At 45.4% G+C, this 18,371-nt stretch overlaps 1 protein-coding gene across 2 annotated transcripts in view; it reads right to left on the bottom strand.

Moving 5' to 3' along the window:
- The window catches only part of MICU1 (mitochondrial calcium uptake 1), a 276,130-nt gene that overhangs the window by 228,906 nt on the left and 28,853 nt on the right, over positions 1-18,371 (bottom strand). Inside the window, exon 1 of one of the 2 annotated variants that reach the window (XM_056530456.1) lies at positions 7,278-7,350. The exons of the other annotated variant lie outside the window; for it this stretch is intronic. The gene's annotated coding sequence lies outside the window, so the exon portion shown is untranslated. Of the gene's footprint in view, positions 1-7,277; positions 7,351-18,371 lie in introns of those variants that run through there. 2 annotated transcript variants of the gene reach the window in all.

Here is an 18,371-nt window from a genome sequence, read left to right as displayed (position 1 = left end):
CATCTCCAAAAGGATATAGATACTCTAGAGAGAGTTCAGAGAACAGCTACTAAACTAGTACATGGATTGCAGGATAAAACTTACCAGGAAAGGTTAAAGGACCTTAACATGTATAGCTTGGAAGAAAGAAGAGACAGAGGGGATATGATGGAGACTTTTAACCCCTTAAGGACCAAGGACGTACCGGTACGTCCTTGGTCCTGCTCTTCTGATATAACGCGGGGTTACACAGTAACCCCGCGTCATATCATGGCGGGCCCGGCGTCATAGTGAAGCCGGGACCCGCCTCTAATAGCGCGCAGCGCCGATCGCGGCGCCGCGCGCTATTAACCCTTTAGCCGCGCGCTCAAAGCTGAGCCGCGCGGCTAAAAGTGAAAGTGAAAGTTCCCGGCTAGCTCAGTCGGGCTGTTCGGGATAGCCGCGGCTAATCGCGGCATCCCGAACAGCTGACAGGACAGCGGGAGGGCCCCTACCTGCCTCCTCGCTGTCCGATCGCCGAATGACTGCTCAGTGCCTGAGATCCAGGCATGAGCAGTCATCCGGCAGAATCGTTGATCACTGGTTTCTTATGAGAAACCAGTGATCAACATAGAAGATCAGTGTGTGCAGTGTTATAGGTCCCTATGGGACCTATAACACTGCAAAAAAAAAGTGAAAAAAAAAAGTGAATAAACATCATTTAACTCCTCCCCTATTAAAAGTTTGAATCACCCCCCTTTTCCAATAAAAAAAAAAACACAGTGTAAATAAAAATAAAAATAAACATATGTGGTATCACCGCGTGCGGAAATGTCCGAATTATAAAAATATATCATTAATTAAACCGCTCGGTCAATGGCGTGCGCGCAAAAAAATTCCAAAGTCCAAAATAGTGCATTTTTGGTCACTTTTTATATCATTTAAAAATGAATAAAAAGTGATCAATAAGTCCTATCAATGCAAAAATGGTACCGTTAAAAACTTCAGATCACGGCGCAAAAAATGAGCGCTCATACCGCCCCATACACGGAAAAATAAAAAAGTTATAGGGGTCAGAAGATGACAATTTTAAACGTATTAATTTTCCTGCATGTAGTTATGATTTTTTCCAGAAGTCCGACAAAATCAAACCTATATAAGTAGGGTATCATTTTAATCGTATGGACCTACAGAATACATATCAGGTGTCATTTTTACCGAAAAATGTACTACGTAGAAACGGAAGCCCCCAAAAGTTACAAAACAGCGTTTTTTTTTCAATTTTGTCGCACAATGATTTTTTTTCCCGCTTCACCATAGATTGTTGGGCAAAATGACTAATGTCATTACAAAGTAGAATTGGTGGCGCAAAAAATAAGCCATCATATGGATTTTTAGGTGTAAATTTGAAAGAGTTATGATTTTTTAAAGGCAAGGAGCAAAAAACGAAAATGCAAAAACGGAAAAACCTCCGGTCCTTAAGGGGTTAAATACATAAAAGGGAATCAACACGGTAAAGGAGGAGAGCATATTTAAAAGAAGAAAAACTACCACAAGAGGACATAGTTTTAAATTAGAGGGGCAAAGGTTTAAAAGTAATAGCAGGAAGTATTACTTTACTGAGAGAGTAGTGGATGCATGGAATAGCCTTCCTGCAGAAGTGGTGGCTGCAAACACAGTGAAGGAGTTTAAACATGCATGGGATAAGAATAAGGCTATCCTTCATATAAGATAGGGCCAGGGACTATTGATAGGATTCAGATTATTGGGCAGACTAGATGGGCCAAATGGTTCTCCTCTACCGACACATTCTATGTTTCTATCTCATGGCCACATGAACCCTGTATGGGCTGAACTGGAGGAGGAGGAGGGACACAGTGGAGCACAGTTTAGGTTTTGCGAGATGGGCGGTTTTTCTAGTCATCTGGCAGGAAAGGAGGAGCAGGAGCAGCTAGAGGAGCTAGAGGGTTATAAGAACGGCGAGAAAGAGGACCTAGACACACCGTGGCAGTATGCAGTGGAGATGGAGGAGGGGAGTCCCTCCGAGTCACTTGCACAAATGGCACGATGCATGCTCACTTGCTTGCGTAGTGACAGCCGAATTGTCACCATTCAGCAGTGGGATGACTTCTGGTTCTCCACCTTATTGGACCCAAGCTACCGGCACAAAATGGGGGCCTTTTTTACACCAACTGAGAGGGAGGACAAACTGGCCTACTACAGAGACATTCTATGTAGTCAGTTAGCTGATGCCCATCTTCGCCATCGTCCATCCTCTCGCAGGTCTGATTCGGGGGGCTCTCTGCGCTCACCTTCCACTGCCATGGCTGCTGAGGAGGGGTGGGGTGGCAGGAGCAGTACCAGCTCCATCAGCAGCAGCATGAGTCTACAGTCGCTGATGAGTAGCTTTCTTCACCCGAATAGAGAAGCAAGTCATCAGCAGCAAGTACACCTGGAGCAGGACCTGAACCAGCAGGTGGTGGCATACCTTGACATGCCCATGCCAACACACCTTGAAAATCCACTGGACTTCTGGGCAGCCAAACTTGATTTGTGGCCGCAACTAGAAGAGTTTGCCTGGCCAGTAGTGTGCCATCAGAGCGAGTGTTTAGTGCGGCAGGGGCCATAGTAACCCCAAAGAGAACTCGTCTGTCCATGAAAAATGTGGAGAGACTGACCTTTGTGAAGATGAATCAGGCATGGATCAGCCAGGATTTCCACCCACCAATGCCTGATGCATCAGAGTAGGTTGACCATGGTGACACACCAACACTTCACAAATATGGATAGTGCTAAACATATTTAGGGTGCGTTCCCACCTGGTGTATACGCAGCATATTTCACACTGCGCAAAATTTGTGGCAGTAGAGGGAAATACCCTGTATATTCCTCGCTCACTATACACACACAAGGTTTTCAGGCAGCAGCCCTATATGTGTAGTGAGTTTTGGAGGCGGAGCTGCTGGTCACAATCATGTCGGCACACGGCCCCGCCTCTAAAACTCACTACAAGCATAGGGCTGCCACTGGAAAGCCCTGTGTGTATAGTGAGCGAGCAATACGCAGCGTATTTCCCGCTGCCGCAAATTTTGCGCTGCGTATACGCCAGGTGGGAACGCACCCTTAAGGTGCTGATCCCCATTTACAGACATTCCTGGGCATCAGACCACAGGTATTGAGGATATGCATTAGCTAAAACTTAACTTTTATTAGGATAAAATATATGTACCCAATTAATTATTTTTTTTTTAAATCAAACAAAAGGAAAGGTGTGCAAAAAACACCATGTGCCACCTACACCACCAAGTATTGATGTGATGCAAAGACCTCAAAAAGATGAAAGGGAACAACGTATGGTCCATTGTAACTGGTGGGGGTAAAAACTTTCGCTTTATTAATTCCCTTTTTGGCAAGTGTTACTCGTCCTAAAGGGCGGCCTCAAACAGGAACCTCTCCCTATCTCCACTAACAAACACAGCCATTTCACAGGATTTTTAGGTGGAAATATGGAGAGTTTTCTGTGTGGGGCTGCTCTTTTTAGGGCGAGTAACACTTGCCAAGAAGGGAATTAATAATGCGAGAGTAGAGCCTTACAGGGGAAGTTTTTACCCCCACCAGTTGCAATGAACCATACGTTGTTCCCTTCCACCTTTTAGAGGTCTTTGCATCACATCAATACATTGTGTTTTTCGCACACGTTTCCTTTTGTTGCCTTTTTTTTTTTTCAAAAAAAATTTGTGTACATATATTTTATCCTAAGAATATTATTAAAAGGTAAGTTTTACATAATGCATATCCTCAATACCTACTTGTGCACACTAACACTTTTACAAAAGAGACCGTTTTCTTCTGTCTACCTGCCGCAGCTACTATTCTGATCCTGCCACCCGCCTGATGCCAAGTTCTCCTTTTATCACCCACCTTTGTCCCCAGGTACTGGTATTGCCACCCACCGCGCCACTATGTAGGGCTGGGCGGTATACCGGTTCATACCGAATACCGAATCTTTTGGGCTGCACGATATTAATTTTCCCCCATACCGCAATACCGGTTGGGCCCCTCCCCCTCGGGAATGTATCATCAGCCCAGCGCAGCGCTGTCCCCACATCGGGGAACTAATCCTATGTTACCCGCCAGTGCTGTTCTGCCCCCCCCCAAATTAATGATTAGCCCAGCGGGGTACTACTCACAGATGTCACCTTCAAGCACTACCCTCCTCCTCTTTGTTGGGGGCCGCCGGCGATGGAACTCTCTGTACGCCAGTGGTCTCCAACCTGCGGACCTCCAGTTGTTGCAAAACGACAACTCCCTGCATGCCCGGACAGCCAACAGCTGTCCGGGCATGCTGGGAGTTGTAGTTTTGCAACAGCTGGAGGTCAGCAGGTTGGGGACCACAGCTGTACGCTGTATCCCTATGCCCGGGCTGCAAAAGATACAGAAAATAAACTTTAAGCTCTGGCCGGCTTCTTACATGACAGTGCGCTCAGCCTATCATTGGCCGGGGCGGGACATCGCTACGGCCGTTGATAGGCTGACGGCTGTCCGACATTCCAGTCCCCAGCATGTGGCCGTAGGTCTCCAACCTGCGGACCTCCAGCTGTTGCAAAACTACAACTCCCAGCATGCCCCCAACAAAGAGGAGGAGGGCAGTGCTTCAAGGTGACATCTGTGAGTAGTACCCTGCTGGGCTGATCACTAATTGGGGGGAAGCAGAACAGTGCTGGCGGGTCACATGATTTGGGGGGGGGGGGAGGGGGTCGCCGAACACCGCGTGCGGGTCACATGATTGGGGTGGGGGTGAAAATACCGTTATATACCGCGGAACCGCCGTAAGTTAGAAAAATACCGTGATACACATATTTGGTCATATCGCCCAGCCCTACCACTATGTCACTTTCAGGACTCCTGATGCTGCTGATGCCACTTCCAGGCTGTCTCATACTGCCACCATATGTACTCCTCATGCTGATGTCAGCTCCAGGCTGTCTCATTCTGCCACCATATGTTCTCATGCTGCTGCCACCTCCAGGCTGTCTCATTCTGCAACTATATGGTCTCCTCATGCTTCCGCCACCTCCAGGCTGTGTCATTCAGCCACTATATGGTCTCCTCATGCTACTGCCAACTCCAGGCTGTGTCATTCAGCCACTATATGGTCTTCTCATGCTTTTGCCAACTCCAGGCTGTGTAACTGTAACGCCATGTGGTCTCCTCATGCTGCTGGCACATTTAATAAAACTTTTTAGGATGATCTATTTGAAATCTTCAATTTAAATGTAAAAAAATATCTTTAATCTTTTCAATTGTGAGGCTCTAGTGTCTCATCAGGCTGTTGCCACCTCCAGGCTGGGTCATTCAGCCACTATATGGTCTCCTCATGCTGCCACCACCTCCACGCTGTGTCATTCAGCCACTATATGGTCTCCTCATACTGATGCCACCTCCAGGTTCTGTCATTGTGCCGCTCTGCGACAGTGATTCTATGGTGACGCCTCTAATCTGCATGTCCTACTGAATAGCAGTATTAGGGTGCATGCACACAACGTTTCTTAAGATACGGGACCGTATACGGCTGGGGAGAGGGGGGCAGAGAGTCGGGGGCGGGGAAACCGCACGCTGCCATATGCGGTCCTGTATCTAATGTATTTCAATGAGTGACCGGAGTGAAACGCTGACTCCGGTTGGCTCCGTTTTTGCCCCGTATACGGTTTCCCGACCAGACCTACAAACATAGTCAATAGCGTTTTTAGGTCCGGTCGGGAAACCATATATGGGGCAAAACGGAGCCAACCGGAGGCAGCGTTTCACTCCGGTCACTCATTGAAATACATTAGATACGGGACCGCATACGGCAGCGTGCGGTTGCCCCGCCCCCGACTCTCCGCCCCCTCTCCCCAGCCGTATACGGTCCCATATCTTAAGAAACGTAGTGTGCATGCACCCTTATTTCACTAACCCTGCACATGCCCTATGCGTGTTACAGCAAGGCAAACTGTTCTACACCCCTTTTTAGGCTCTCTGTTGTAGGGATCGACCGATATCGTTTTTTTAGGGCCGATACTGATAATCGGTGGAGGTTATGGTCGATAGCCGATAACTTATACCGATATTCCGGTATAAGTTATCGGCTATTTATCCCCTCACGACACCGCTGCAGATCATTGATTTAAAGCGGGCGCTTTAAATCAATCAATGAACTGCAGTGGCTTTTGCGCTGCCATAGACCGCCGCCGACACCCGCTTCTCTCCCCCTGCCTGTCCGGGGGTCCTGAGTCCTATCACCGCCACCGCTCCCCCCACCGCCGCACCGCTCCGTGCCCCCTACCGTCGCACCGCTCCGTGCCCCCACCGCCCCACCGCGGCCCCATTGCCTCCCCAATCCCCGGTTTTATAACTACCGGTTCCCGGGGCCCGGGGCCCACTCTACATCTGGCTCCGGTGGCGTCCTCCTGAGCTGTCACTGTGCGCACTGACGGTGACGTCACGTCGAGTCACGTCACTCGTCATTGCGCACAGCGTAACTCAGGACGCAGCAGGAGCCGGAAGTAGCGTGGACCCCGGGAACAGCTAATTATAAAACCGGGGAGGCAATGGGGCCCGGGGCCGGGGCGGGGCGGTGCGACGCGGTGCGGTGGGTCGGGGCCGCCGCGGTGCAGTGGGGGCAGTGCGGGAAATTATCGTCAAGGTAATTGCAGATACCGATAATGCCCAAAATCGTGATTATCGGCCGATAATATCGGCCAAACCGATAATCGGTCGATCCCTAATCTGTAGGCCAGATTTGCTGCGAATAAATTCGGACCGAACCAAATTTTTTCAAAAAATTCTGCCAAATTCATCTCAATGAAACAATCAGAGGCTTTTTTAAATTTAAAGATTCAATGTCATTGGTTGCTATAGGCACATGCTCCACTTTTCCTTTGCACGGATTTTGATAAGTCGCCCCATTTTATGCCCTGCATTATATAGTTTACAACAATAAACTACAGTTGTTCCTTTAAAACACTCCTTTAAAACACTCAGTTCTTTTATCTAACATACTGGGTTATCTAAAATACTTTCACACTGTCTTGGAATTCATACAACATTTAATCGCCTCAACAATTAAGGGAGGTTAATCTGAAAATAGGAAGATTTGAAAGTGTGGAAATGTCAATGCATTTGTATGGTAGATAAAATCTGCATTATGGTCATGATTTACATGGAAACTGTAGTCAAGTCCATGTCCCCATTCACTCATTCTTTCACCAATGGACATTTTGGCTTTTCTTAATGCATCCAAAGCTTTCCCTTTACTTGTCAATGTCATTTTCGCCCACCTGGAATCTCCTTTTTAGTCTCATCCAGTAATTCAATACGCTGGCAGATTTATTTGCTGGCAGTTGCTAGTTGGTAGCAATTTCTGCAATGCAGTAAAGACCACAGCTAAGCCGAAAACAGAGCAGCAATGGACAACTAATATGAGTATTCAACAGGAATGCCTTTATCTTAAAATATAACACATTCATTTCCATTAATAAAATCTAATTCAATACATAGTTAATAAATACTGTACATTTATGACATATTTAAAGCTCCTTCTTCCACTATTAGGGTACGTTCACACGTACGCAGATTTGATGCGCGGGATTAAAATTATAATAAATAATTAAAATTATAATAAAATTACCACATTACAAATGATATATTACAAAGAGCCTGTCTGCTCATCTGACATATCCATTTTAGTAAATACTTGTGAATTTCTTCAATAAGAATTGTGGAAGATCTTGTCATAGAATTATGTATTGTGCCACTTCTGTTATTACTTGGATGTTACCCATTGGGGTGCATGTCTTCAAAGTCTAAGGCTGGGTTGAAACTACGTTTTGGCTATACAGGGACCGGATCGGGCAGGGGGGAGTGAAAACAGAGCGCTCCCGTATCCCAGCCCCGATCTCATTCATTTGAATGAGCCGATTGGACTAATATAGTGACTCCGGTCGGCTTATATTGCAGTTTTAGGTCCGGTCACAAAACCGGAAACGGGGCAAGTGAGAGCCAATCCAGAGTTATTATCTGTCTCCGGTCAGCTCATTCAAATGAATGACATCGGGGCCGGGTCCAGATGGGATACAGGAGCGCTCCGTTTTCACTCAGTCAGATCCGATGATCATATCATCAAAACATAGTGTGAACCCAGCCTAACAGTCCCTAATTAGAGCTGATCATGTCATACTGTGTAGAAACACCCCTTCTACAAGGGTGATGGTAATGCCCAGTTGTCTGTTTATACGAACAACAAAAGAATGGTACAACACAGCATTATAAAATTATAAACAATGTTCTATAATTGTTATTTCATGGCTAGGTTTAGACTACAGAATATACATCTGGAAATATTCTAGCTGGAGATCCCTACAGCAACCTTCACTAGGGCTACACAGACATTTCTGCTTCCCATAGACCGCAACTACCTGGCACAATATTCCACCAAGAGAATAAGCAAGATCATTCTTTTAGGAGCGGAGTTTTATCCATGTAAGCTCCACCGCTGACATTTATTGTACTGACAATCAGAAATACATAAGAATCACCTTGGGGGGCGTGGCTTGACGCGTCCGGGACAAGTCGCATGGTCTGAGAGCTCCTGGCGGACCGCTTTATTAGAGGCCATATATACTGCTATGGGAGGCAGATCGCACAGTAAAAAGCACAAGAAGAACTAAAAGCACTGGAGACAAACCTGGGACCATCCCGGCTTATTTTCAGCCCCTACAGACCTCAGACGCTGGACCGAGGCCTCCACCAGTGCTGCAGCCTCGATTTGGAAACGCTGCGCAGCATACAGTTCCCTCAGCTTCCGGCTCCCCGGTTAGTACGGAGTGCACAGGAGAGGAGTGCTCGCAATCGGAGGCCTCAATACCCCCACTAATGATGTCGGCGGCTACTGGAAAGACGCATCAACCGCAGGCACCTCCTCAGACTCCGCTGCCTCAGTGCAATGCAGCGCGAAACCTCCCGAACACACAGCAGCACGGCATGAAGGGGTGCGTGGCTTCCTCCCAGGCCGCCATTACGCCTGCCTGGAGTTACGGCCCCCCCTTACAAGTAAGATCTGACATGAGAGGTGAGCTGAAACTTACCCAAATTCTACTACAAACCTCAGGGACGATCTCACAGACCCCTAAGCATCCCACTATACCAGATCCTATTAACCCCATATGTACTGATCAAGCTCGGCAGTCTATCAGTACAAATACAGATGCTGCAGCTCCTCCTCAATTCTCGTATCCACCCAAGTCAACCCAGACGGTGCCACAACCACCTCTGAAACCTGCTTCTCTCTCTAAGGGACTTCCATCAGCAGCTACACCAAGTATCTCCGCTGAGGTATATACCCACTCTAACAGTATCACTAGTGATACCCATATACCTCTATCAGCCTCTCAGCAACCTGTTCCTGGTCCTCCTGCAATAAATGCTGTTAACTGGGCGGAAGCTATGGATTCAGACATCTCCCATTCTGGGGATGAGATACGAGACTCCACAGGAGATAGTGGCACCCCTGAATATTGGGGCGCTAGCCCACCCGCCAAGAAGAAGTTATTCAAAACTCCACTGAAGGCGAAAACAGCCATAGCGAAGGGTGCAGATCACTCCTCTTCAGATGAAGCTCTCATAGGCAAGAAACAAAACCTTAGAAGTGCCCGTGGAGCTAACAGACCCACCCTCACTGCTGATACGATCTCTGACTCTTCCTTACCCACCCCTGAAATGGCAACTAACACACTGAAAGACCATCCGGAACTACAGGCCTTACTGGCTCTAATTCCGACCAAATGGGACATCCAGAATATGGCAAATGACTTGCGCCTTGCTTGGAAAAAAGACCTCAAACCGGTAAAATCAGATATCACTCAACTTAAAGACCAGGCACAATCACTTGAGGAATTTCGTACTACTGCCTCCGCTCAGATTCAAACCCTACAGGAGGCGACTAAAAACCTCTCTCTTCACCAAGCGGCAAAAATAGATCATCTTGACGACCTAGACAATCGCAATCGGCGAAACAATATAAGAATCAAAGGACTGCCTGAATCCGTTTCCCCACAAGACATTACAACTACCTTACAAAAAATATTTAATGAAATCCTTCAGAAGCCTTTAGACACGCCCCTTGAACTGGATAGGGCTCATAGAGCAAAAAATCTGGATCAAATAGGACATCATGAAAAAAGCGAGATCCCTGAAAAATCTCACCTACAATAGCCATCCCATTTACTTGTTCCCGGATCTTTCCCTTCGTACCCTCAAGCTAAGAGCAGCTCTTAAACCGCTTCTGCAACTCCTGAATAATGCCCGAATTGTGTATCGTTGGGGCTTTCCCTTTTCACTAATTGCTAAGTACGGTACCACTACAGCAACGCTAAGACATCCAATGGACTTACAGAACTTTCTGAATACTTTTCGTCTTCCTCCAATTTCTCTTCCGGACTGGGATAGAATGTTTCGCCTTACCTCTTATCCACCGATAACCCAGCTTGCTCATAAACGCAATGCTCCCACCCAGCAAGAAACCCAACCGATGTCACAGAAGACATCTCTGATGAGACGCAAAACCTGATGTACATTCACCATAACCTTTTCATCAGCACTACACTGACTTTCCTTGACAACAGATACCTGTGAGGGCCATCTGGCCCAGTTTCTGTTACTTTACTACTACTTGAACGCCTTTTCCATAACCGTTGTCTGGACCCAGAAGCACCTACTGACTTGTACTTAGATATTGAGTTTGAATATCTGTTCTCTTATGTCGCATTATTCACCTCTGCACTTAGAAAGTAGATTTTGGTCAAATCTCTGACACATACTTTTGACTCTACTTTCTTTAATACACACTTAGCCTCGATACACTGTGCTTCTTTCTTGCATTGGTCTTTAATTATGACCTGTTGCCTCCCATACACTCGCTACTCCAAAGAGATGGCTTTGCTTTCTCTTTAATAGTTAATTGCCTCACTGTACCCTGCAGTGGTTGTCATGGCCTACACCATGACCCATGTTCTTTAAGCCTTTTTTTTAGCGGTTCTAATTTTTGACCTAATTTGTTATAGCCTGTAGATTTTCCCTAGCGAGACTTCTACGTTACCCCCACTAGTTGTATGATTGGACTGGTTCCAGTCTTACTACTGGCCCTTATGGCCCTTTCTTGTAGACACCGTGTGCTCATTCCCTTATGGGTACTTCCTTTTTCTACTGCTATACTCCCTCCTACTCCCTCTCTCCACTTTTACTTCTTTTACAGGACCATTTCCTTCCAAACTAGCTTGCCGTGCAGACTGGACCGACCGGAGTGCTGTCGTGCCTGGCCCATATGGTGTCCACCTCTCCTAACCAAGTATGTCGACTGATCTTAAACTTGCCTCCCTCAACATACAGGGATTTAACACGCCTGAGAAAAGAGCTCAAACACTATATTCGTTCCATAGACAGAAAGTTCACATTGTATTCCTACAAGAAACTCATTTTAAATCTGGCCATATCCCTAAAATAAATAATCAATACTACACTCAATGGATTTATAGCACCAACCCGGACTCCCGCTCAAAAGGGACGTCTATAGCCTTCCATAAATCCCTCCCAATCTCTATCACATCTTCCCATACTGATCCGCAATCCCGATATATCTTTGCGAACTGTGAGATTCTGGGACAGAGATACACATTCGCAAACATATATGCGCCCAATAGATCTCAGGTCCCCTTTTTAATTAAGACGCTGAACGCCCTGTCCAACTTTGCCACTGGCCCGATTTTTTGGGGGGTGATTTGAACCTCCCCTTCCCCCACATAGACACTTCAACGGGCCATTCACTGCTTTCTCATAGCAAACTTCGAGCCTTGAGAAAGAAACGACATGATCTTCAGCTTAGTGACATATGGGGATCCCTTAACCCTCAGGACAGGGACTATACATTCTACTCTAATGCACGAGGCACATATAGTAGAATAGATTATTTACTATGCTCACATCACTTACTCCATACGATTTTACGGTCTCAAATAGGCACTATAACTGTTTCAGACCACGCTCCGGTGTTTTGTTCCATCTCGCTACCGGCTTTTGCCAGGCCTCGCCCCACCTGGAGGCTTAATGAGACCCTCCTTTTAGATACACTATGTCTCCAGGACCCGATTTTTCCGACATCGCTACCCAAGAACACTTCACGTCTAATCTCATTCCTGTTGATAGCGGCCAGAGCTGTTATTCCGAGGTTGTGGAGGTCGGTCTCGGTACCTTCAATCTCCTCTTGGCTACTTGACATATCTAAATTACATAGAATGGAGGAGCTGATGGCCGACTCCCCCAACCAGCTAGCCAGGTATACTGCGATCTGGTCACCTTGGCTAACCTTTGTATCCTCCTCGGAATATGCGACTCTGTATCTTGCCAGCTGATATACAAACACCCCTTAGAATCCCTGTTTATACCCAGTGTACTACCCTTTTCCTATCGACATATATTTGGACATGTACATTTCTATTATACATACCCTTTTTTCCTGTGGGCACTGGGCGCGGCAGTGATCCAGGTGTGGTTTGCCTTGTGCGGTAAGTTCTTGATATGTCTTCCATGGTCCCTTCTTCTTCCATGTCATTCTTCCTTCGTATCCCCTATGCCCCCCCCTTTTTTTTTTCTCTACTTACCCCCTACGTCTCTACCCCCCTTTCCTTTCCTTCTCTTTTAGTTAAGTTTAAATGTAATTTAATTCGCCAGACTGCTTGATACCACAAGTTTTGACCTCACCTCTCATTTACCCCATTTTGATTCCGATTAGATACAATACGGGATCTCGTAGAAGCTTTTTCATTATGGTATCACTACCTAGTTAAGAGAGGCATTTTCTGAATAGACATTAGTCCCCACCATGTATATTGTAACAATACCTAGATACTTGAATGACTGGCAGTCGGTTACAAAGAGAGTATTTTCTACACATGCTATGCTGTGGGCAAATTACTATACAACTCTCCTGTTAAATGATGATTGTGTTTTTGTTATAATGCACTTTATTCTAAAATTGAATAAACTTATTTAAAAAAAAAAAAAAAAAAAAAAAGAATCACCTTGTAAAAACCACAATTGTGGATCCAGGAGAAAGGGAAAAGGACCACGTTCCGTATTAGAGCAGCGGTGGAGGATTGGGACTGGCGAGATTAGGGAGTTTCCCAATGTAATAAAATAAACTTAATGCTGTGAGACCCTCAGAAAGATTCCTTATGGCTCACAGAAGAGGGTCCTAACTGATGTCAATATGCCCTATGAAACATTTTAATTAAATTTTTTGTAATAAATGGGAGAACAACATTTTTTATAGCACTAATGGAAATTTTATAATTTTATAATGAAAAATAAATGTAAAGAAAGTTTAAATTATCTGTCACTTATTGCATCGTCAAAAGTATGAGAACTATTATTATTATTAGTCCTATTAAGTAAAACTAGCAGTACTTCCATGGCCAGGTTTATATGTCAATAAGACACACTGACTGAGGAATGTTTTCCTAATCTACTATTTAGACATTATTAACCCCTTAAGGACCAGGGGTTTTTCCGTTTTTGCACTCTCATTTTTTCCTTCTTATCTTAAAAAAATCATAACTCTTTCAATTTTGCACCTAAAAATCCATATGATGGCTTATTTTTTTGCGCTACCAATTCTACTTTGTAATGACATCAGTCATTTTACCCAAATATCTAAGGCGAAACGGGAAAAAAAATCATTGTGAGAAAAAATTGAAAAAAAAAACATGCCATTTTGTAGCTTTTGGGGGCTTCTGTTTCTACACCGTACATTTTTCGGTAAAAATGACACCTTCTCTTTATTCTGTAGGTTCATACAATTAAAATGATACCCTACTTATATACCGTATTTATCGGCGTATAACACGCACTTTTTAGGCTAAAATTTTTAGCCTAAAAAGTCTACCTGCGTGTTATACGCCGATAAGCCGCTGCAGTTCAAAGGATTTAAATCAATGAGCTGCAGCGGCTTTGCAGGTGCAGAGACCGCCACCGCTGCCGGCTTCTCTGCCCCTGCCTGTCCTGGGGTCTAGAACCCTGCTGCCGGCCCTTCTCTCCCCCTGGCTATCGGTGCCGCTGCCCGTTCTCTCCCCCTGACTATTGGTGCTGGCAATGGGGCAGCGGTGCCGGCAGACAGGGGGAGAGAAGGGGCAACGGCACCCATTGCCGGCGCCGCTTCCCCGTTGCCTCCCCCATCCCCGGTTGTATAATTATCTGTTGCTGGGTCGGGTCCGCACTGCTTCAGGCCTCCGGTGTGCATCCCCTGCGTCGTTGCTTTGCGCTGCAAGACGCAATGACGTCACTTGTCATTGCGATGCGCCATGCAGTGCATAGCCATTGCCGGCGCCGCATCTCTCCCCCTGGCTATCGGCACCGGCAATGGGGCGCCGGCACCGATAGTCAAGGGGAGAGAACGGGCAGCGGCACAGATAGCCAGCGGGAGAGAAGCGGCGGCAGCAGGGCTCTAGATCCCAGGAAAGGCAGGGGGAAAGAAGCAGGCAGAGATGGCCCCTCTCCCCCTGCCTTTCCTGGGGGTGTATCGGGGTATACGCATGCACACACACGCACCCTCATTTTACCAAGGATATTTGGGTAAAAAACTTTTATTACCCAAATATTCTTGGTAAAATGAGCGTGCGTGTTATAGGCCGGTGCGTGGTATACCCCGATAAATATGGTAGGTTTTATTTTGTTGTACTTCTGAACAAAAATTGTAACTACATGCAGGAAAATGTATACGTTTAAAATTGTCATCTTCTGACCCCTATAACTTTTTTATTTTTCTGCATATGGGGTGATATGAGGGCTCATTTTTTGTGCCGTGATCTGAAGTTTTTAGTGGTACCATTTTTGTATTAATCAGACTTTTTGATCGCTTTTTATTCATTTTTCATGATATAATAAGTGACCAAAAATGCACTATTTTGGAATTTTTGTTTGTTTGTACGTCATTGACCGAGCGGTTCAATTAACGATATATTTTTATAATCCGGACATTTTCGCACGGGGCGATACCACATATGTTTATTTTTATACTTTTTTTTTTTAAATGGGAAAAGGGGGGGGTGATTCAAACTTTTATTAGGGAAGGGGTTAAATGATCTTTATTCACTTTTTTTTTTGCTATGTTCTAGCTCCCATAGGGGGCTATAACACTGCACACACTGATCTTTTACATTGATCAATGGTTTCTCATAGCAAACCATTGATCAATGATTCTGCCACTTGACTGCTCATGCCTGGATCTCGGGCACTGAGCAGCCATTCGGCGATCGGACACCAGGAGGCAAGGTAGGGGACCCTCCTGCTGTGTCACAGCTGTTCGGGATGCCGCGATTTTGCCGCGGACATCCCAAACAGCCCCCTGAGCTAACCGGCAATGATTTACTTTCACTTTAGACGCTGCGTTCACCGCGATCAGTCATGGGTCCCGGCCTCTAAGTTATAGAATGGGAGCGGACTCAGGGCGTACAGGTACGCCCTTGGTCCTTAACAGGTTAAAAGGGTACTCCGGTGGAAAACTTTTTTTTTTTTACATCAACTGGTGCCAGAAAGTTAAACAGATTTGTAAATTACTTCTATTAAAAAATCTTAATCCTTCCAGTTCTTATTAACTGCTGAATACTACAGAGGAAATTCTTTTCTTTTTGGAACACAGAGCTCTCTGCTGACATCACGAGCACAGTGCTCTGTGCAGAAATTTCTGTCCATTTTAGGAACTGTCCAGAGCAGCATATGTTTGCTATGAGGATTTCTCCTACTCTGGACAGTTCTTAAAATGGACAGAGATGTCAGCAGAGAGCACTGTGTTCCATAAAGTAAAGAATTCCCTCTGTAGTATTCAGCAGCTAATAAGTACTGGAAGGATTAAGATTGTTTTAATATAAGTAATTTACAAATCTATTTAACTTTCTGGCAGCAGTTGATTTAAAAAAATAATAAAAAAATAAAAAAAAGTTTTCCACCGGAATACCCCTTTAAACTTATCAAATGCAGTAAATTCTAAAATATCTAAAGGGTAAACAGGATGTGGCTGGAAACATGGTTTTATTAATATTCATATAAAACAATAAAAAGAAAAACAAAACAAAAAAACTGATTTTGAATTTCCTGTTTTGAACAGCAAGAATCAATATTTGGGCCGTTAGCCGAGTGTAATAAACGGAAAATGAGCCAATTAAGAAATTCCTAATAAACTGTACTGGACATTTTGCGGCCATTATTTCTTGTTTATGTTCCACTATAAAATTTTAATCTGTGTTCAATCTTAATTTTTTGGCAGCACGTGTGTGGTTTGCTAAAATGTTGTGAATGCCTAACAGTGGAACATAGACATGTACAATTCACACTAGAGGAAGACAAAAAGTGCCCTAAGAAACAGGGAATCTGAAGGTGCTAACCAAACTACAAACTGCTCTTTGGTCCATACTCCAACTCTGAATCCTTCAAGCATAGGTTCACACAGGGTAAAATGGAAACAAAAAAGCTGCAGGAAAATAGGATTCATTTAAAATAAAAATAAAAATAAGTCTATGGAAAAGCATCTGAAAGTGTACACACTGTATAAAAATACTGAATTTACTGCCTTTTTTAATACAAGGTGTGAACTAGGGCTTGGCGGTATACCGGTTCATACCGAATACCGACATTTTTGTGCTGCACGATATGAATTTTAACCCATACCGCAATACCGGTTGGGCCCCTCCCCCTCGGGAATGAATTAATTAGCCCAGCGCTGCGCTGTCCCCACATCGGGGAACTAATCATATGTTGCCTGCAAGCGCTGTTCTGCCCCCCAATTAATTATCAGCCTAGCGCTGTCCCCATCCCCATCCTCCTGTTTGTTGCGGCCGCCAGCGCTGACACTCTATACCAGTGGTCTTCAACCTGCGGAACCCAGATGTTGCAAAACTACCACTCTCAGAATGCATGCTGGGAGTTGTAGTTTTGCAACATCTGGAGGTCGGCAGGTTGAATACCACTGCTCTATACTGTGTGGTATCCCTATGCCCAGGCTGCAAAAAATAAATTATCAGGTTACTTACATACAACACAATTATTATTGAAGGTTTTAAAACCAGAGATGAAATTCCTTCCACACAACCTGGCTAATAAGATTTTGTTTTTCAAATAAATTATTTCATAATACATATATTTTGTAGCCATAGTAAACTTCTAAAATAGTTGTGCCAAAATTGTATTCTAGTAAAAATTTTTAAGAGGTTGCATGATTTACAAAAACAATCCTGGGATCAAAAAGATCGCTATACTCACCTGCTCCTTCCTCACCTCATCCAGTGTTGCGACTCTACTAGTCTATATTTCTTGACTGTGATGATGTTGTGTCTGAATACTCATGCCACCTCTTCAGCCAACCACTGACCTCAATGATCTTATGCCATTTACCACTGAAGACAGTGACTGGCTGCAGCAGTGATGGGGGTACACAAGCATGTCATGGCTAAAAAACAACCCCACAGAGAAGACCAGAATGATGGTACAGTGACCCCCACAACCTACGATGGCCCTGACATACAATCATTTCAACATACGATGGCCTCTCAGAGGCCATCGTATGTTGAAGGCAGCATCAATATACGATGCTTTTGTATGTCGGGGCCATCGCATAAACGGCTATCCGGCAGCACAGACTGCTTCAGCTGCCGCCGGATATGCGTTTACAGTGCCCCATGTGGTCCACTGACGATCACTTACCTGTCCTCGGGGCTCCGGCGCGTCCTCTTCGGGATCCCCTCCATCGCCGGCACTCTCCATCATCGCCATCACATCCCGTCATCCAATAGGAGCGGCGTACGTAGCGACGTGATGGCGGCGACGGAGAGAGAGGATGCCGGGGAAGCAGAGGCCTTGCCGGAGCATCGGGGACACCCCGGGGACGCGGTGACAGCGATGGAAGGAGACACCCAGGGCAGCGGTGACGGTCCGGAGCGGTGGGGACACGTGAGTATAACCTCCAATACCAGTGGTCTTCAACCTGCGGACCTCCAGATGTTGCAAAACTACAACTCCCAGCATGCCCGGACAGCCGTTGGCTGTCTGTGCATGCTGGGTGTTGTAGTTTTGCAACATCTGGAGGTCCGCATGTTGGAGACCACTGTCCTATACTTTAAATTGCACGGATCCCTCAACATATGATGGTTTCAACAAACGATGGTCCATTTGGAACGAATTACCATTGTATGTTGAGGGACTGGACAAAGCAAGGATAAAACAAGTAAATAGAACTTTTATTCTCTTTACTTTTTAAATCAAGAAAGAGAGTATTATTTATTCAACAAGTCGGGCCCCCCCCCCCCTTTAAAGACAGTCTTTTCTGAGCCATT

The sequence above is a fragment of the Hyla sarda genome, chromosome 7 (assembly GCF_029499605.1).
Source record: "Hyla sarda isolate aHylSar1 chromosome 7, aHylSar1.hap1, whole genome shotgun sequence".
Classification (NCBI taxonomy): Eukaryota; Metazoa; Chordata; class Amphibia; order Anura; family Hylidae; genus Hyla; species Hyla sarda.
Note: the sequence above shows the minus strand (reverse complement) of the source record. Positions and strands in the feature narration are given on the sequence as shown.